The sequence below is a fragment of the Astyanax mexicanus genome, chromosome 4 (assembly GCF_023375975.1).
Source record: "Astyanax mexicanus isolate ESR-SI-001 chromosome 4, AstMex3_surface, whole genome shotgun sequence".
NCBI lineage: Eukaryota > Metazoa > Chordata > Actinopteri > Characiformes > Acestrorhamphidae > Astyanax > Astyanax mexicanus.
Genome location: NC_064411.1, coordinates 17087253 through 17108837, shown reverse-complemented (window position 1 = coordinate 17108837; position 21585 = coordinate 17087253). Strand labels below are relative to the sequence as shown.

Genomic DNA, 21585 nt, shown 5'->3' with positions numbered 1-21585 from the left:
AATAGTGCGCAGAATAATATCAGTTTCAGTTAGTTTCGGTTTCAAATAATTGAAACAGCTCACCAAAACCTGAACCTATCCTTTATATTTGACAATATTTGATTAACTTTACAGGTCCTCACTCATCTTAATTAATTTAACTAAACTGAGTTGTTATATTATTTGAAGCCTCGCGCTGAATTCAGCTCGGCGATGCGAGAGAGAGAGAGCGGCGCATTTTGCCTGATGTCTCTTGATTGAATATGAGTAAATATTCGAATTTAATACCATACATTTTGCTACACTTTATAGGACTTTATTTATTAAAAGTTTTTTTTAATCGCAGTGCCATGCAAGCTTTCAAGCTCGTTCTGCGTGACTGCGGCATTTTAAAGCGCAGGAGAGATTTTAGTCAATTAATTAATATATACATTTTTAAAATAAATTTGCCCTGGTGATAAGAAATGAACGCTAACATATAGCTTTATATTGCTGTGTATTTCAAATGTTTTTTTTAAGGTTTATATACTTGACATGCAGCACCAGATGACAGGGTGATGCTTTATTTTTTAGATATGAAAAAAAAAATTAAAAGTGACTTTCAGTTACATAATAGCAAAGTGAAATGTGACATAAATGACATAAATAAAGTTATGTCCAGTTCAAAGTACTTTTCTCTTTTAATTTTTCATTTCAAAAACTCCAGCTATTGAGTAAGAATAAGCATCTGTTAAAATTCTGGACAGCAGAATGCCTGTGTCTGCTCTATTAAGCTTAGTCTGTGTACTAAGCATAAATATAAATCCTTATAACTGTTTGATCCAGGTGTTAAACTGTTGTATTAATACCATTTTAACGTTTTTCGTTTCTATGTTTTGAAATTCGTTAGATTATATTTTTGTCAACATTTTGGGTTAATTTTTGTTTGTTATTTTTCTAATAATAATAGAAATTATATAATTAATTTATATATATATAATTAATTTATGCACTCATTAATATGCCATACCACATGTCTGTCTTTGTTAAAGAGCATAATATAAAGTATTTCAGCATGAAAGCACGTATTTGTAATGTGTCACAGCGTCCTGAATCATTACTACATCTCTGCTGTTTGTAACAACACGTCTCGCAATTGGCCCGCGGGCCGCGAGTGTGAGACCCAGGGGCGCAGATGGACATTTTGAACTGGGGGGAACCAAGCTGTAAAATTATATATATATGCTGCAATAAACTTTAGAATAATCACTTTTCTGATCAACACTAGCCATACTGAAACTGTTATTGGTCTGGTATGTCAATATGTCCCCAGTGCCATCTGCGCGCATTCTTACACCATGATGCCAAATCACTGACATCCTACTATTCCATATCACATTGTTTGGTTTTTGAAAAAACGCTGTCATTGTTTTTTGTTTCTTCATTGCTACAGCCTAGGCAAGACCAGGAAGACAATGTTAACATTTTACATCTTATAATTTCAGTTAACAGCGACTGCTTACTAAAATAACATCATAATAACATCATACATAAAATCAATGGAGAGAGCCGCTGCATGCCTCGGTGCATGCCGGGTTGTTGCGTTTAACGCAGCTCCGCAATCCGGCTCAACTTTATTCAAATAAATCCGGCCGCCGCACTGTGTCCAGTCCAGCCAATCAGGGAAAAGCAGGCTGCATCCAGCCAATGAGGGAAGAGCAGGCTGCGTCTTCACACACACACAAGCCTCTTACACACACACACACACACAGAACAGGCGCCTTTCAACCACAGAAGAGAAGCTGAAAGCGGCAGAATATGGATTTATAGAGCTATAGGTTACAGTGAGGTTGGTAAAAAAATAAAAATATTAAACTTATGATTGTCTACTTCTGTTGCTTCATTTTAATTCAAAAACGAGCAAGGAGATCCAGCGCAGCGGATTGCGTTGAAAAAAGTGCCAGTGGACCCGTACCGTAAGGAGCTGGTAACTGCCTGTGTCTGTAGTCTACAGGCAGTTACCAGCTCCTTAGAACCCCAGACTTGAGAAGGTGCGTTAAATTTACATTGGAACTGGAACACGGAGCTCCGAACAATGTAACCTCTGAACTGAACGCTTCCTAGTTTAAAAACGAGGGCATTGTGGAACACAGAATTCCACAAACGTACAGTTAATTAAATTAAAACCCCAACGTTTATGCTTGTAGATGGTAGATTTCGGATGAGGTCACTATAATCATCTGCGCCCATGGTGAGACCCCTGCTCTGTAGTGTTTATGTGTCTCATTTTGACCCTGTGGCTATAAAGACTTCCTAAAATCAAACTTGGGTAAAGGGTGGAACTAGAAGAGTTTGTGATACAGAGAGGAAAAAAGGAGGAAAAAAATTGGAGCAAGCCAGAGCTCAGGGTAAAAACTGGCATAAATTTATTTTTATGCAAACTAAGATCCAAAACTGAGTGACTGTAGACAGGTGTTTCAGTTTCATTGTCCAACCCCGGTATGTCCCAAATGTGTCTATAAACTGGGTATAGGATATATATGATATCTCAATAAATTTTATAAAAATATTTTCATTTTTGTTGTTTTCAGCTCAGAAAGTCCTTTTGTAACGTTTGTAATAATACTTTTTATTATTTTAAGCAATGTCTTTTTTTCCACAGATCTTTCAGACATGTAAAAATGTCCCCAGAACTCATCAAGCTAGTCATACGGTTAGCTTATTAGAATAGGCAGCAGTGACTTCATTTAACTCACAATAGAAAAAAGGGCAATTCTGTTTATATTCTTTTTCCTAAAGTTCATAATAATACTTGTAAAGGGTTAATCATTTAGTGGGTGTTAACATATGAACAGCTCAGGCATGAGGGATTGTGGTAGCTGCCTACCGTTTCATACACAGCCAGTCTATCTCTGCTCTCTCCTACTGGTATGCAGATTAGCTAAGTGTCAAACGGTCAGGTTGTTACCGTCATTTAATGGTCCATATTATGTCAATTTACATTTGAGATTTGTAGGTATAAACATACACATATTCACACATACACACACAGCCTGCTTAAGTTTACCTGTTTTTGATGTGTCCATTTTTGTAGTTCCACAAACTGTAGTTTATTTTTTTCACCTGCATATCTGATTAGCCTAAATTTTACCCTGTATATTTAATTCCAAGCGCCAGAGAGCTTTATTTTCATGATAAATATTTCTTAAAACTGCATTGACACTAATGTGGTGACGTGTTCGTGTGTGTTGTGTTGGTACATGTAGATCAGGTGCAGCAGTGCTGCTGGGGTTTTTAAACACAGGGTTCAAACACCTTTTACCATGTAAAATTCAAGCACTTTCAAGGCCCACTTTCAAGATTTTTTCAGCATATTTCAGTAAAGTGGAAAATTAATGATAACGGTGATATCTCAAAACTGTGATTCAGCAATAATCAATATATTGCAAAACTATCCTCCACACTTCACAGCGACTGAGCTACTGAGAAAAACTACTTATAAGTAAGTAAATAGCAGGAGTTATGGATTTATTGGTGTCAGTTTCACACAAGTTAAATACCAATGTTCTCAAAATACTGAGTATCTCCAAATGATGAGAGTATCTCAAAATAATGAGATGGCATCCAATAAATTTCGTTCCACTTCACGATTGTCTCCCACTTGAAAGATTATTGATCTACTGTTCGAATTATGATGTATTTGGCATGATACGTCATAAAGAAGAAAAGGAGATCCAGTCCAAAATTGTAGTTCCGTCAGATTTTATTCAAAGAATCTTCTGAGCAAAACAGTTTTTTTGGATACATCAAAAATTGAGTAAAAAGATTATTGAAAAATTGAATTGAAATAAAAAGGGGAAAATAAGAGGAAAACCCCAAAGGTGAGAAAAGTTGGGGTTTCCAGAGTTCTCGGCTGTGTGAACAGGACCTGTGGCTCTGTAGTCCCTCTCGGGAGAAGCTCTCCCGCCCAACTCTACTCTTCTTCCTAGACAGAGTCTAATAAAAACAGGCATTCGCCTGGCCTCAGTCTAATGGTGTGTGAGGAGGCTCCTCACACCCCCCGGATCCTGATACCTAAGCAGTTATTCATCCTATACGTCAGCCGAGAACTCGGTCACCCCAACCTTATCAGACTATAGATTACATGTACAGAAACTCATGGTTCCGCTGGAAAAAATCAATCATGCTAAGTTACAAGAAAAACGGCCTTGCTTTGAGCACAAGGACACAATATACATACATTCTAAGTCACAATGTGAATCATCATGAATCGTGCTAAATGCTTGAATAACATACTGATTAAGTGAAATGCTGATTTAGTTACACACAGATTAACCCTTTAATCAATGAACAATGAACATAGTAAGGCAAAACTCCTCCGTATTCTTACACACTTGTTAATTCTTCACAAAAAACAAACAAAAAAATCATATATTTATGTTTGAAGCCCAAAATGTGGCAAAAGTTTGAAAAGTTCAAGGGGGGGCCGAATACTTTTGCAAGGCACTGTATATAGTGGTTGCTTGAATGTATGTTTGGCTGTGTACAAAAGCTTTTGGCTAAATGCTTAAGTTGAAAGAATAGATAAGATTGCAGATCTTGCAATATAAAAGCCTTTTATTGAATCACATAGATATGAATATGAGTAAATACATAAGGTGATGTAAAACAACGATAATAGCTGGTACTGGATAAAACAATCAATAAAGTAAATGGATTAGATATTTTTAGTACCTTTAGAGATATAAAAAAACCCTTTAGCAAAACGATACCAAATAAGGAAAAGATAACAGAGTATATAACTTTAGCAACACAACACAACCAAATATCCCTGTAGATTAACTTGCAGATTTTTAATCAGACTGACTGAACCATAGACCAATGAGAAAACCAGTAGAGCAGGGGTGTCAAACTCATTTTGGCCGAGGGCCACATTGGCATATTGGCTGTCCTCTGAGGGCCAGATGGAACTTATAAATGTAATAAAATGTAACCAAATGTAATATAAAATGAATGTAATTACTCCTTAATGTTAAATAACTCTCAATATACTATTTATTCAATCAAATATTACAGTTGCATGGAAAAAAATGTTTGCTTTTTGCTCTATTAACATAAATCCTTTTAATTTGTCATGTTATGAAATCCAAAAACTCCATCAATCAAGAACCAAACTATTCAAGTGAATAGAAATGACATAAAATACAAGTTACATTAACTTTGATCAAAACGTTTGATCCTGAAATAAGGCTTAATAAATATAAAATAAAAAATTGTGAGCTGTTAAGAACATGTGATAGATTTGGCATTTCCTCAGATTTAGCAGTTCCTCATACAACCACTAGTCGGAGCTGCAGCAGCAGCACAAGCCCGCAGTCTTTACTCAGTCAGAGCTACAGCCCAGCCACGGGCTACAGGGCTCAGCTGAGGCAGTCTGGAGCGTTTTTACAGTTTTAAAAATTCTTCTGTGTAGAAAATAAAGATTTTAACCCCACTAACCGAATAATACAGCTCTCTACAGTTCATCTTTCAGCCCGAGCAGCTAACAGCAGCAGTTTAGAGCAGCCGTCACGGAGTCACTGCTCGGATTACATTATAAACAGGTCAGTTAGCGCGCTGCTAACCTCAGGATGTTTATAACTACGGAGTTTAGTGAACACACCACGGCTGCAAGGTTAGACTGTTGAAGGCTACTGAAGACTATTAAAGGCTATTGGAGGTTATTGAAAGGGTTATTGGGGGCAGAAATCAGTAAAGGCTGGTTAGATAAGTGATTCACGTCCTCGTGCCTCTCTGTGGTGAAACTGTGACTAGCGCTGTCACAGTGATGTTTATTAACGTCATTAAAACAGATTTTGTCAGCTATTGTCGTATAAATATTTACACAGAACTTATATCTCTCCTAACAAGCGTTTATTTTGGTCAGTAACACTCTTCGTAACATAAAAGGCATACCGGTCTTTCGCCTTGAAGCACAGCCGTCCGTCTGCATCAACTTTTCTTTTTCTGGACATTATGGGATAAACGTTTGTATGTCTCAATTCCACCCGCGAAGTTACGCCTTCCCTCCGGCAGGGTTTCCACATCAATGACTACACTGCCGTGTAGTGGCAGTAAGCCGTAACTTCGCGGGTAATACAATCAAGCATTGTGGGAAAAGTAGTTTTTGGTCAAAGAACGCTTCTGACCTATTTATTATAGACACTTAGATCTTACAAGCTCTCGCTTGGATGTGGCCACATTTGGCCCGCGGGCCTTGTGTTTGACACATGTGCAGTAGAGGGAATCAAGGATCCTGCAGTCTTACTGCAGCACAGCCTGCTGAGTGTTGCTTTCAGTATGGAAACTACAGCTAGACCGTTTTTTTTTTTTTAACTCTGAAAAGGGTTTTGTTGGCCTTTTGTTGCAAGCTAAGAATATTCTCTACTCCTAAGAATACTCTACTCCTTTAAACTACGACATCTAAATTTTAAAAGACTAAGTAATGCTAATCTAACATCTGGAGCAAACACTGGCAGTGCCCTCGCTCCAACTACAAACTACAAACGTGGAGTGGAGGAAAATAAAGAAAGTTTTTATATGTAAACAATTGAGAATGTGTTAAGGCTGTAAATGACATAAGTTGACCAAATGATCATTTCCTACTTATGGCAAAGCATATTCAATTTTTAAACCTAAAAATGTCCCAGAATGATAAAATCCTCACTTTTGTTTATTATTAGTTCTAAAGCTAATGCTGAGATTTAATATACGATTTTACTCTGAGCTAGCATCATCGCTTTACTATTTATTCAGCATATCACTGAAAAAATTGTAAAAATGTATGTTCCTAGTTTATGCTGTTAGTGGTACCATTTATGATTCTGTGTGTAAAAACTTCTTAAAACACAACACTAAGTGTTGAAGAGCTCTGCAGGCATTAACTAATGTAGGTATACAAACAAACATAAAAACACAGCATGAAATTCAGTAAACATCATCTCTGGATAAGATTCATTTTTCTGAACCTGTAAAAAGCCATTTTTAAATGAAGTTCTTGTAACAGAGTGAAGATTTTGTGCATGATGAGGTGTTTTTGGCTGTCTGAAAGATTTAAGGTTTGCATTTTTTTATGGCAGAGGAACAGATTTGGGATACTTTTCTATCTTTTGTGAATGCACTGATGTAATATAAGTTCACTCTGTAAAGTAAAACTCTTCCCACAGTCTGAACAGTGATACGGTTTCTCTCCTGTGTGAATGCGCTGGTGTATTTTGAGATGACTCTGTTTAGTAAAACTCTTCCCACAGTCTGAGCAGTGATACGGTTTCTCTCCTGTGTGAATGCGCTGATGTTGTTTGAGATCACTCTGGGTAGTAAAAATCTTCCCACAGTCTGAGCAGTAATACGGTTTCTCTCCTGTGTGAATGCGCTGATGTTGTTTGAGATCACTCTGGGTAGTAAAAATCTTCCCACAGTCGAAACAGTAATACGGTTTCTCTCCTGTGTGAATGCGCTGGTGTTTTTTGAGATCACTCTGTTGAGTAAAACTCTTCCCACAGTCGAAACAGTGATACGGTTTCTCTCCTGTGTGAATGCGCTGGTGTTTTTTGATATCACTCTGTTTAGTAAAACTCTTGACAGAGTGCTGATGTTTCTCCATGTTGGGACTTGGCTCCATCTGTCTGTGAAATGTAGCAAACAATTTCTGCGTTTTCAGGAGATTCTTCTGGATGGCTTGTGCTTCACCTCTTTCAGCAGTTTAACACTGCTCTTTATTAAATATCCTGGTTGTTTATTCTGGAAAAACAAAGAAAAAAAAATTGTGTATTAAAATAAAAGCAGGTCAATTAACCAAAAAGAATTACCTACATTAGTTACACTATATGGAGAAAAATACTGGGACACCTTCATACTACAATAAAGGCTTCAGTACTTTTATCCCATTATAAATTCACAGACATTTTAATATGTAGTTGTATCTTGACTGTCAGCAGGCTGCAGCTGCAAAATGTATGTAGCAGAAACACTGCTGCTGTCCAGCACTGAATACAGTGTTATACTACTACTTTAGTAGTATCACACTTTACACTATAATCCATACTACTAAAACTTGAAGCTCGGCTGCGCTCCGGTCCACACCTAGAACCTCCCGCTATGAAGCCGAGCGGAGCGCAGTGCGGCCGAACCGAGTTCCTCGATTAGGCTCGGCCCTGATGCAGAATTTTAGATTTTAGATGCAGAATGAGCACACCTGATGCTTCCACAAGTGATTAAACAGGAGAGATAGTTGAGGGAGGCAGGTCTAATTCAGTGTTCGGCTTTCAAAGGTCTGATAAACTTCAGCTTGCTCCCAATTGTGCCGGAAAGTGGAGTTGACTAGCAACAGTAATGCATCTAATCTGTTCCACCACCTCAAGCAGTTTCACTACACACAATATCTTCCTTATTCTGGCTGAAGCACGTATGTAGTTTATGTTGTATCTAAGTTATTTATAGTTGATATAGGTTTGTTTATTTGACGGTGATATCATGTTCCTTTTATATAAATGAAGGCTTTCTGCATTCTTTATCCTGGATGAGGCACTTTTGTTTTGATCTGTTAAATATGTTTACAAAAGGATAAGAAGCTCTGCCTCTGTTGTAATGTAAAGTTATTTATATTGGTAAAATGTAAATAGGTTATTGGTTTGTGTTTGACAGAGATGTCATGTTTTTATATTGCTACATGCAAATAAAGGTGAGCATTATTTCATTCTGACCATTTTTTTATTTCTAAAGTATTATACAGTTTTTTATGAGAGGAGGCTTTAAAGACAGTAATAGGTACAGATTTCCATTGCAGGGATTCCTAACAGTTTTTCTGAGGCCTTCCAAATATTTATATCCATCTATATTGTATCGACCGAAATTAAGGAATGTATCGTGATGTAAATTTTGGCCATATCGTCCAGCACTAGCTGTAAATATGTCATACTGCTCTAACAAAGTGTATCTCATTTTATCTTATAAATATCTTTGTAATTTTCTGACTTGCAGTATATCTCTACCCCTCACCTTTTATAATCAAATATTTAGTTTTTCAATACAATAATTTCAGTGACCGGAAGCAGAAAAAGCCTGTATTAAATGTATATGCTTGATGAAGAGTCTCGACCTACCCCTTCCTGTTTTTATGTTCTAGAAATTAGATAATATTACTTTTTTTATTCAGGTGTAGGACCATTTATGGGATAATTTATCTGCATACAATCACAGCTCCAGAAATGACATTAATCTGTTTTAATAAGGCAGTATGCCATAAAATATCGTAAGAAATAATGTTGCCAATATTTTTGAATATCATGAACTATATTACCCTGAAATATGGAGCCATATCACCCACCCCTAATTATCACATTCAGGGTACTACTTTCTTGCTGTTTTAAGCAAAAGAAAAATTCACACTGTTTTCATTTCCTATTATATATCTTCTAGAGACATTTTATATATGTTTATGTCCAGTATAATTTATTTTACTTTAATCCTGCATATATGGAGTGCATTATTACCCAGCAAAAAGCTACACATCGGCCCTTCGTGGGCTAAGTGCGGGCACTGTGGGCAGGGGCTAGCCCATTAAAATTCCAAACAGGCCCAACATGGGTTTTCTGTGGGCAGCCTGTTCATTGGCTGGCCCACTCAAATCCTATAAAAGGCCGCTGTGGGCTAGCCTGAACTGGTCCAGTGCATTAATGCCCCTGTAGACCCAGTGTGGGAATTATTTGGACAGCCAACACTTTGATGCGCCCACACAAATCCCAGGCAGGCCCACTGTGGGTCAGCCCACATTCAGCCTGCACCATTTCACACCCTGAAGGGCCAGTGTGGGATATATGTGGGCAAAGCACAGTTTAGCATGCCCACACAATTCCCATGCAGAGCCAGTGTGGTCAGCCCAAATTCAGCCTGCACCATTTCATACCCGGTATGGGTTATATGTCGGCAACCTGCACTTTGGCATGTGCACACAAATCTCATGCAGGGCCACTGTGGGTCAGCCCTAATTCAGCCTGCACCATTTACACACTGTAGGCATTGTGGGTTATATGTGGGCAGCACGCACACATATGTGAGCATGCCCACACAAATCCTATGCTAGGTTACTCTGGGTCAGCCCAAATTTACCATACAATATTTTACAATCTGAAAGTTTGTGTCATAACAAGTTCATATGAAGGGTATCTGAATATTTTTTATTGTTTTTGTCTGTGAGAGCTAGGTAGATTAGCTAGCTTAGTGGATAGGAGCAACACTGTGTGAAATGTAGTATCAGCTCTGAAAGATTTTCTAAACCAAAAGTGGAGAAAAATCAAGGTACCACAGCAGAGTTGTGCAGAGACCTTTGGAGGGACACACACACACATAGTAACATCTCATATTTTTCAAGACATATACTGTATAGCTATACATTTTTATTTATAAAAATATTTTTATTTAATATTTTGGATAGCTACGAATTTGCTCCATGGTGCTGATTCATAATCTCACCTTTATTATTGGTAGTGCTGATAATAAATAAATTAAAATATTAAATTATAAATGTTTTTGTGCTTGACTATACACTTTGTGTAAGCCAGCAAGGTTATAAAAGTTACATATTTTTTTATTTTTGCATGTGATATTTAATTGTGAGGATCATGTAACCAACGAATCCACCCCCCTCCCCTCCCCCCTCCCTGCACGTGCCTTTACCACAGAGCAACGATCAAGCTTAAAGGCAAAGTCAGTGAGTGACTTTGGTCTGTCAAAGTGACTGAAAGGTAAGTTATAATTTCTGTTCTACTATACGCTTTTCTATTTTTTGCTAAGATATGCTAATGTGGTGCTAATGCAGTTACCACTCTCAGGTTATTGTAGCATTATAAGGGTAGCTATGTCGAAGTTAGCATTGTGCTAAAAAAAGTTAGCATTGTCCTAAGTTAGAATGAGAATTTACCTCACATTTAAATAACACGAGGGGCTCCCAAGTTGGCAGCTTATCTCGGCTCTTGGAGAAAGACTGCTGTTAAGTAAGTTAACTTTATATCCAAGTATGTCAACAATAACCAGCTATGGGAACAATGGCTTGCTAAGGGAAATATTAAGGGAAATGGAAAATGGAAAGATATCCACTTAAGCTAAGGGAAAGATAGCCAGTTAAGCTAAGGGAAAGATAGCCAGTTAAGCTAAGGGAAAGATAGCCAGTTAAGCTAAGGGAAAAATAACCAGTTAAGCTAAGGGAAAGATAGCCAGTTAAGCTAAGGGAAAGATAGCCAGTTAAGCTAAGGGAAAGCTAGCCAGTTAAGCTAAGGGAAAGCTAGCCAGTTAAGCTAAGGGAAAGATAGCCAGTTAAGCTAAGGGAAAGATAGCCAGTTAAGCTAAGGGAAAGATAGCCAGTTAAGCTTAGGGAAAGATAGCCAGTTAAGCTAAGGGAAAGCTAGCCAGTTAAGCTAAGGGAAAGATAGCCAGTTAAGCTAAGGGAAAGCTAGCCAGTTAAGCTAATGGAAAGCTAGCCAGTTAAGCTAAGGGAAAGATAGCCAGTTAAGCTAAGGGAAAGATAGCCAGTTAAGCTAAGGGAAAGCTAGCCAGCTAAGCTAACGGAAATATAGCCAGCTAAGCTAAGGGAAAGATATCCAACTAAGCTAACGGAAATATAGCCAGTTAAGCTAACGGAAAGCTAGCCAGTTAAGCTAAGGGAAAGATATCCAGCTAAGCAAAGGGAAAGATAGCCAGTTAAGCTAATGGAAAGCTAGCCAGTTAAGCTAAGGGAAAGCTAGCCAGTTAAACTAAGGGAAAGATATCATTTTAAAAAGTTTTGGTATTTTTGTGAATCTGATATCGGCCTGATATCGGCCTGATATCGGCCACCTCACATGTTTATAGAATGTAACTACCAGTCACACACAGTGACTGTAAAGGCTATTTATGTTTCACCATGAATAGCCTGAAGAAATTCAAATTCAAATAACTATCACTATATAAGAATCACTGTAATCAAATACAGTCTGCAAATTTCTCTAAAATTAAGCATTGTACATGAAAAGACACTAACAGATGTAGTATTTACCTGACTGCATTCTCATATCTCTATATTATTATTTTAAGAGGCCGTGAGAAGATCAATCATGCCACCACCAAAGGATGCAGAGATCGAGCAGGTTGCAAAGGTTTGGCTTTGGAATGCACGGGACCGTTCAGGTGGACGGAAGCATCGTCTCATGCAGTCTCTTCAAACAAATAGTTAATTTATGATCTATGCTATATTAATGCATAAACAATATTCATTTTTGATATTATGATTAACTATATCTGTTCTATTTATGTAAAGTACATCTATTTTCTCCTTCATTATTATTGCTGTGAGATAAAAACCTTAATGCAGAAACTAATGTTATATTCAATTAGAATTTTTTTTTACTGGTTTGATTGGGATTACATTTTGGTTCCAAGTCTACAAGCAAGAGGAATAAAATTAATAATAGAGATCAGGGGTGGGTTTCCTGAAAGCTTCGTAACGCTAAGAACTTCGTTAACTCGTACTTAAGATTGATCGTTAATTAAAGAGTGTTTCCCAAACCCGTGCGTAACTAAAGTACTACGTAAACTTGCTCGCAGATTAACGAGTGCCCTCACCCAGTCGTTATTCTTAAGAGCTTCTTTAGGGGATCTCTACTTGCAGTTCAGCACCTTAAACACCAGGGACCGCCAATTTTGAGGGAGAAAAATTATAATTTCCCTGGTTGAAGCAATTATATTATGTTACTATTAATTATAATCAATTATATTATATATATAATTATTATTATAATAATTAATATTATTATATTATATTATATTATATTATATTATATTATATTATATTACATTATATTAGATTAGATTAGATTAGATTATTTCCCGTGTCTGCGGGTGCTCCGGTTTCCTCCCACAGTCCAAAGTTCAGGCTAATTGGATGTCGGATAAAAACTCTATTATATGACAAACTAACCCACATGATACATAAGGCATTTACTAACACATAGGATCTATTGTATGGCGGACTAACCACGTGTTATTGACATATTAGCATATAACATATGAAATCTATTGTGTGACTGGTTTAGCTCATGCTTAAGGCATTTTGGTCACTGCATGATCCTAACTAACGGCCATCAATCATCGACTGGTGCACTCTGTACGAACTAAATTGACACAGAGGAGGCTCTTAGATCAAAGCGGCCTTCTCTGTGTGTGGGTGCCTCCCTAAACCTGCAGCTCTTCAAAGCGGGGAGTGACGCACACGCACACAGATAATGCAACAATGTTCAGTTCTGGCTGGACACAGTCAAGGCCAAGCACTAGTGGTCCGGTCAGACACGTGAAACGGATTACTAACACGTGAAATTATGCATACTGTGGGGGAAAATCAACATTTATTCCATGTATTCCTGATTTACTTCATGTATTCATAATCAATTACACTGATTATTCCTGTTAATCATTCAATCAGTATTATTACTCCCTGTAACAGAGTTACACTATGTTCTTGTATTTTATCATTGAGTGTTATGTGAACTTGTATTCTCTGCTCCTGTGACAAGGCTCAGACTTGAGGGGCAAAAGGAAAGAAAGTCGAGGGTTGCCTGGAAACAAGCTTGTCATAGCAAATGGAGTTTTCTGATTTATGAATTATTCTCTCCTAAAAAGCTTATCATCTGTTATACGTGCAGTTTCTGTTCCTCTTTTTGAGAGAACAAGACGTCCAGTGTTTTTTTAGCATCTTTTCTCTGGTTTGGTCCATATATGGTAGTGATTGGTTCCAAAAACAAGTCATGGGGACATTACCTCATGTATGCACGGGACCGTATAAAAATGCCCGGTCGACACAGAAAAGGGGGCTCCGATTTTTCCTGACTACTTTCATCTACATTGCCTTGCTTGCTGTATTTTTCTTTTGCAACCTCAAAATAAAAGACTTCTCTTTTGGCATCCCGGGTCTTTTGTTTTGTCATTTGTCGATTTCCATGACAATACTAACATGAGATGATTTTAGCAACGCCTCATCAGCAGGTTTCACGTCATTTGGGGTATAAACATGGAGTCAGATCAGAGGGGGGTCAGAACTTATGCTGGGACGGCTGTTAAATGTCTTGTGTGCATGGTTCTCCTGAGCTCAGTAATAAATACTTGATTTGCTTTCAACTTCACTCCACCTGTCTACGACTCTCTCTATCAAACGAACACGTAGGGGAGTTGTACCCCGGATGAGGGGTGGGTGTGGACCCATCTTTCATTTTCTTTTTTACAACAAAAGTATCTAACAATTATAAATTATTATTTTGCTAAAAAATAATAATTTATAAATGTTTAATACTTTTTAGAATAAAAATGTATACTGTTGTTTATACATTCCAGACTCTGTTGAGTGACTGAGATTCAGAGCAGATTCTGAAGTGAGTTTTTTCTCTATAGAGATTCTCTGATTGCTGCTTGCTCCTGTACAACTCCAACAAATAGCACTTACTAATTACTATGGAAAGATCAGTGTCATCGTTAGAGCCCCAGTTGTGACATTGATTCCAGTAGACACTTTTTAAAAAATCTAAATTTCATTTAAAATATTATGGTTACATTTTCTTTGCATTTACCTTCTTGATGTCCTGCAGGTTCTTGAAAAGGAGATCGTACTGCAGCAGATCTTGTTTGTTGCTCACCTTGTCTAAAGTCTTACTATTTATGTATTCTGAAAGCTTTCCATAAATTGAGGTCATTCACACCTACTCCCTGTAAAATCACTCTCTGACATCACAATGGACCATCCTGAATTCTGTAGAGAAGGGTAATTTTGAAACTTCATATGCAAATATCAGTTTTAAATGAATTAATTGAGTTTGTTTGTTGATAGAATGGTAAAAACAAGTTTACCATCAACAGTGAGGACCAAGTCCATCTGGTACAACATTTATTACACAGTGTTAAAAAGGTTTTATCAATTTGGTGTACATTTTTGAACAGTGTTAACTTGCATGGTAAATTTTGTCAGTATAAAAATTGTTTGAATATCTATGGTGACCATCACAAAGTGAAGCACTGATTATTTAATACAAGGAGTAAGTGCTTCTCTTTGGGGTAGTTAAAATGGTACTATTGTTCAATTAAGTGAAAGCTTGCCTTATTCGGTTCATTTTCAGTAATTAAAGTTTATTATTCAGTTTTAAATAAAATATGAACTACATGAATTCATTATATTATATACCAATAGTACTATGATATTAAGAATTATTTGTTAACATAGGGTTTCTTGGTGTAAAGCACTCTTACATATTGAAAGAATCCTGAAGATTTCTTAGCTCTAATGGCTCTAAAGTTCTAAAGTCTAAAGTCTTCCTTTTTCTCAGACACATTCTCCTCTATGTCTCTGTCACGGTGAAAGAGATGTGAGAAATCCTCACTGAGAGAAAACCTTTTCTTAGACGGCATTTTCAGTAGAGAGAGAGAGAGCAGAAAGAGAGAGAGACAGAACACAGAGAGAACTGGTTTAGAAGCTGCTGTGAAACATTTCTCTGCATAACCACTATGTTGTGTGAACTATCAATATGTTTGTAGGAACAATATATTCCTCCACAGAATGAGAAATATCAAGTTCTCGTGAGAATTATGTTTTCCCCGCCCCCCTGTCCTGTGAACTGTCAGTGGTTCTTGCACTAATACAGTTATAATTATGTTATTTTAGGGATCTTAAGTTGTTGAAGATGATAAAATTACATGTCATATTGACCTTCAAATCATTCAACACAAACGTGTAAAATTCTGATATTTTTTATATGTTTTACAAAGCTAAAACAGCCTGGGGTCAAATTGACCCCAAACAACACTGATGTATACAAAATGTGTACAGGACTCAAAAAATCCCTTCTCTTTGGGGTAGTCAAAATTATACTATTGATCAATTGAAAGCTCACCTTATTCGGTTCATTTTCAGTAATCAGAATTTATTATTTAATTTTAAATTAAATATGGACTACATGATTTCATAATATTTGTTACCAAACATAACTAATCAAATTAATTAATTAACTGATAATTTGTTTTTTTTTACTAGTAATTTCTTGGTGTAAAGCACTCTTGCATATTAAAAAAATCCTGAAGATTTCTTATTTCTAATGGATCTTTGTATCGAAGAAATTGTTAAAAAGAAATGTCACAATTGTTAACAATTGTAAAAAAAAGAGCTGATCTTTGAGTAAAATTTGGTAAGTGTTATTTGTTGGGGTAGTTTTTTAGTGACTCAAGCAACCAGGGGTGTTTGTCTCATATTTCTACACAAAACCAGATACCAGATATAATCTGGCCAAAGTATTCTCCAACACCAGTAACTTCTTCCTTTAATATGTACAAAAATAGTGTAAAAATTGGCTAATATTTTGTAGTAGAATGAGAATGCTTGCTGAACTCATTTTGGAAAAGTCAAAAATGATTTTATCATCCTATTAACAAATAAACTATTGAACAAATCCTTTTTATTTTATAACTGTTAGTTTTAAACTGATATTTGAATATGAAGTTTAAAATGCTTTTACAAGTGTGAAGTACTCTTCTATACAGAAATCAGGATGGTCCATTATGATGGCAGAGAGTAATTTTACAGGGAGGAGCTGTGAATGACCTCAGTTTATGGAAAGCTTTCAGAATAAATAAATAGTAAGACTTTAGACAAGGTGAACAACAAGCAAGATCTGCTGCAGTACGATCTCCTTTTCAAGAATCTGCAGGACATCAAGAAGGTAAATGCAAAGAGAATGTAAACATAATATTTTAGATGAAATTTAGATTTCATCTAAAATATGTCACAATTGGTGCTCTAACTACGGCACTGACCTTTCCATTGTAATTAGTAAGTGTTATTTGTTGGAGTACAGGAGCAATCAGAGAATCTCTATAGAGGAAAAAACTCACTTTAGAATCTGCTCTGAATCTCAGTCACTCAACTGAGTCTGAAATGTATAAAAACATATAAACATTTTTTATTCTATAAAGTATCAAACATTTATAAATTATTCATTTTAGCAAAATAATAATTTATAATTGTTAGATACTTTATAGAATAAAATTTTGCTTATTTCCTAAAAACAGAACAACTACAACTATTTAATCACCGCAGAGATAATTATTAAAACTGCTTTTAAACTGCAGTTTTAATCCTTTTAAATTAGCTCTGTATGTAACTCCAGCATCAGTAGCAGTAATGCTATTAAATCTACTGAATAAAAAAACATTTGTTGTAGAAAATGGAAATAAAGGGGTATTTTTTCTTTCCTATTTTAGTGAAATACTTTGTTCTACTTTGTAAAATTGAAGGAAAACTCCAGAGAAGTAGTTATACAGTGTTTTAAATTAGAGTTTTAGCTGTTTAGCTCCATTCAGCTCCATGCATTGAGGACTCCCTCGCGGGCTCCCTCTAGCGGTGATGGGGTATAATGTGATATAGCGGGGGAGGGGGCGGGGCTCTACATAACCCGGATGAGGCTGAGCTTCCGGGGTCTGTAGCTGGAGCAGAGAAAGAGCAGGATCAGCTGAACTACAGAAGGTATGGAGAAGTTTCTCTCTCTCTTGTTGGAGGTTGGTTGATGTGTTGTAACAGTATAAAGGTCATTATTTTGCTGTGATTCTATTTTGAACTACAATTCCCTGCATCAACAAGAGAACTGCGTGTTTTTATTTATTAATTGTCCCTCCGCGCCCCCCGTAGCTCCAGATGAGCTTGAATGCAGCGCAGGAGGTAAACAGAGCTGAGGAGCTCCGTGAAAAAGTGCTGTTTTAAGCAAATATAAATATTTTGAGAAAAGGTACTGGAAAAATGAGCTCTTATATCAGTTCTAGTCACTCTTCTGTGTATTTTTAGCGGGTACTGAAGCATATTTTACCTAATAATTAATTATTTCTGCCCCGGTCGGGTTATCAGCTCTGAGTTTCAGCCGTTTCAGCACCAAAACACTACATGTGACTGAGCCTGAAAATTTGTGTTCATGTGCTGTATTTACTTCTGTTTCATATTTTATAAATATATGTGCAGTTTCAGATGCTTAATAATCGTCTGGGATTATTTTGGTTGTGTATGTGCAGGAATGTTGTGGTTCTGTTTATTTAATTAATGTAAATGTTCTGTTCTGGAGCACATATCTTCAGCTATTACCACGTTTAACCACGAACGATCTAGAAAAAAGGGCTGAAGAGGGATATTTATTAACAAGAGCAGTTTTGTTAAAAGGATACAGCAACTGTATAGAGGAGTACATCACTAATATCAAAGGAGTGTTAAGGTTTTAGCCAACATTAGATAACCTCGCTAATGCTAGCTAGCTGGGGCTAGCCCGACTCTCCAAGCCCGATGACCAGTGCTGCTAACCGACTCTATAAAGCCTGGTGAACATTATGTAACTATATAAATATATCATTCTGGAAACCTTAGTTCCTTAAAAAAATTAAAAAGCATTAGCAGCACTTTTGACAAGTAACTCTCCAAGCCCGGTGAACAGTGCTGCTAATGCTGCAGGTTAGCTAGTTAAAACTAGGTTAGATAGTTATAATGTATAAAATAAAGCTAGGTTACCTAGTTATAATAATTTATAATATAATAATAATTATAATAATAATTTAGAATTCATATATTTTAAAATTAAAGCTAGGTTAGCTAGTTATAACTAATAAATTAAAGCTAGATTAGCTAGTTATAGCTAATAAATTAAAGCTAGGTTACCTAGTTATAACTAATAAATTAAAGCTAGGTTACCTAGTTATAACTAATAAATTAAAGCTAGGTTACCTAGTTATAACTAATACATTAAAGCTAGGTTACCTAGTTATAACTAATAAATTAAAGCTAGGTTAGCTAGTTATAATTTATAAATTAAAGCTAGGTTACCTAGTTATAACTAATAAATTAAAGCTAGGTTACCTAGTTATAACTAATAAATTAAAGCTAGGTTACCTAGTTATAACTTATAAATTAAAGCTAGGTTACCTAGTTATAACTAATAAATTAAAGCTAGGGTACCTAGTTATTACTTGTCAAAAGTGCTGCTATTGCTTTTTTATTTTTTTAAGGAACTAAGGTTTCCAGAATGATATATTTATATAGTTACATAATGTTCACCAGGCTTTATAGAGTCGGTTAGCAGCACTGGTCATCGGGCTTGGAGAGTCGGGCTAGCCCCAGCTAGCTAGCATTAGCGAGGTTAGCTAATGATGGCTAAAACCTTAACACTCGATATTAGTGATGTACCCCTCTATACAGTTGCTGTATCCTTTTAACAAACTGTTCTTGTTAGTAAACATCCCTCTTCAGCCCTTTTTTCTAGATTGTTCGTGGTTAAACGTGGTAATAGCTGAAGATATGTGCTCCACACCATTGTTGAATGTGGACTTACTTCTACCTCATCCCATCACAGGCTCACTTTCAATTAGAAATGGCAGCCGCGTGAAAAGAGCCTATAGGCCTTTTTAGTTGTGTCATTTTGAAGTCTGTGACATGTTGTTTATTTCCATATTTGGGGTTCCATGTTTGAACTGTTTTTGTAAATGGCAAAAATGAACGGGCTTTTTAAAAACTCGTCTCTTTCACATTCTGTGCTAAATACACATGTTTATACGGTGGCCGAGAAAGCCCAACGCAGTGCAAATTGAAAAGCGCTGCAAAAGCACAAAACACATCCATCAAAATTACAACACAGGCGCAGCAAATAGAAAAACGGGCTGCAAATAGAAAAACGCGCTGCAACTAGAAAAACGCGCTGCAAATAGAACCACAACACAACGGAAGTGAGTCACAACACAACGGAATTTTCCCGGGGGACCTTAAAAGATACTGTACCAGCTAAGCTGCGTCTTCAGTAACGTCTCGGACTTCACTATGTGTACAAAGGACAATAAGTGGCAAACAAGGCGTTTTGTGAAGCAGAACTTTTAATAATATGCACACAACCGTGGTAATCACAGGTAATAAACATAACTTACTTTTCAGAAGCTTGTTTGCCACTTATTGTCCTTTGTATACAGCTGGTACAGCATCTTTTAAGGTCCCCCGGGACAATTCCGTTGTGTTGTGACTCACTTCCGTTGTGTTGTGGTTCTATTTGCAGCGCGTTTTTCTATTTGCAGCGCGTTTTTCTAGTTGCAGCGCGTTTTTCTATTTGCTGCGCCTGTGTTGTAATTTTGATGGATGTGTTTTGTGCTTTTGCAGCGCTTTTCAATTTGCACTGCGCTGGGCTTTCTCGGCCACCGTATGTTTAGGATTCTGCACATTTTAATCCGTGTACATTTTCCTCCTGAACATCACTGGATCCTCTGAATTACAAGATTGTTTAAGTGCCGTAATTAAAATAATGCTAGCGTTTAGCTAATGCTATAGCGCACTGAACTGACCTCACAGCACAGCAGCACAGAATGTGAGGTGACTCTCAGAGATATGACACTGGCTGTAGAGCTCCGGTCAGATCACAATTTGGATTATTATTATTCTTCACAGAGGATTATTCAAAGTATCTAAATATCTTCAAATCAAATAAAAGTATTTAAACAGGTAAAAACTCTTTCAGTCTGGTGATGTGGAGCAGTGTAGTCTGTGTTATGCTGTCTGTACAACTACACGATTACGAGACTTTTAACAGACTAAAGTCTGACTCCCTCCCACATCTAAAGACAAATCACAGACTTTTTACTCGCAGACTTTTTACACACAGGCTTCTTACTCACAGGCTTTTCACGTCGGCCCAGTGAGCGACTGAGCAGCTGTTGTGCAGATAGCAGTAGCAGGATCTCACACAACACCGCCCACTGAAAACTGCTAGTTAGTTTTATAAACACAGTGCAGTTCCAGTTAGTTACCGTTTTTTCCTCTTTTATTACAGTTTCTATTAGTTTCAGACTGTCTGCACTGCGATTACATCTCTTCAGTTCATTGACTTGCTTTTATTTTAATATTCAATGGCATTTTTCTTTGTGTTTTCCAGAAATGAAAATATTCTCTTGAAATTCATCACCAACAACCAGGATATTTAACAAACAGCAATGTTAAACTGCTGAAAGAGGTGAAGCACAAGCTGTCCTGAAGAATCTCCAGAACACACAGAAATTGTTCGATACATTTAACAGACAAATGAAGCAAAGTCCCGACATGGAGAAACATCAGCACTCTGTCAAGAGTTTAACTAAACAGAGTAATCTCAAAAAACACCAGCGCATTCACACAGGAGAGAAACCACATCACTGCTCAGACTGTGGGAAGAGTTTTACTAAACAGAGTCATCTTAAAATACATCAGCGCATTCACACAGGAGAGAAACCGTATTACTGCTCAGACTGTGGGATGAGTTTTACTACACAGAGTAATCTAAAAATACATCAGCGCATTCACACAGGAGAAAAACCGTATCACTGCTCAGACTGTGGGAAAAGTTTTACTGAACAGAGTACTCTCAAAATTCACCAGCGCATTCACACAGGAGAGAAACCGTATTACTGCTCAGACTGTGGGAGGAGTTTTACTCAACAGAGTAATATCCAAAATCACCAGTGCATTCACACAGGAGTGAAAACTATCCCAAATCTGTTCCAAGGCAATTCAAAGTGCAAATTGTAAATCTTTTGGAC

General features: G+C 36.8%; 3 protein-coding genes across 5 annotated transcripts in view; 2 read left to right on the top strand and 1 right to left on the bottom strand.

Moving 5' to 3' along the window:
- LOC125801449 (zinc finger protein 239-like) overlaps positions 1-21585 on the bottom strand; it is a 155456-nt gene that overhangs the window by 67027 nt on the left and 66844 nt on the right. The gene's annotated exons all lie outside the window — the stretch shown is intronic.
- LOC125801359 (zinc finger protein 484-like) overlaps positions 1-21585 on the top strand; it is a 126855-nt gene that overhangs the window by 44875 nt on the left and 60395 nt on the right. Inside the window, exon 1 of one of the 3 annotated variants that reach the window (XM_049477957.1) lies at positions 17481-17524. The exons of the other annotated variants lie outside the window; for them this stretch is intronic. The gene's annotated coding sequence lies outside the window, so the exon portion shown is untranslated. Of the gene's footprint in view, positions 1-17480; positions 17525-21585 lie in introns of those variants that run through there. 3 annotated transcript variants of the gene reach the window in all.
- Positions 16684-21585, top strand: part of LOC125801343 (zinc finger protein 239-like) — a 210248-nt gene continuing 205346 nt past the window's right edge. Inside the window, exon 1 of the mRNA XM_049477909.1 lies at positions 16684-16721. The gene's annotated coding sequence lies outside the window, so the exon portion shown is untranslated. The remainder of the gene's footprint in view (positions 16722-21585) is intronic.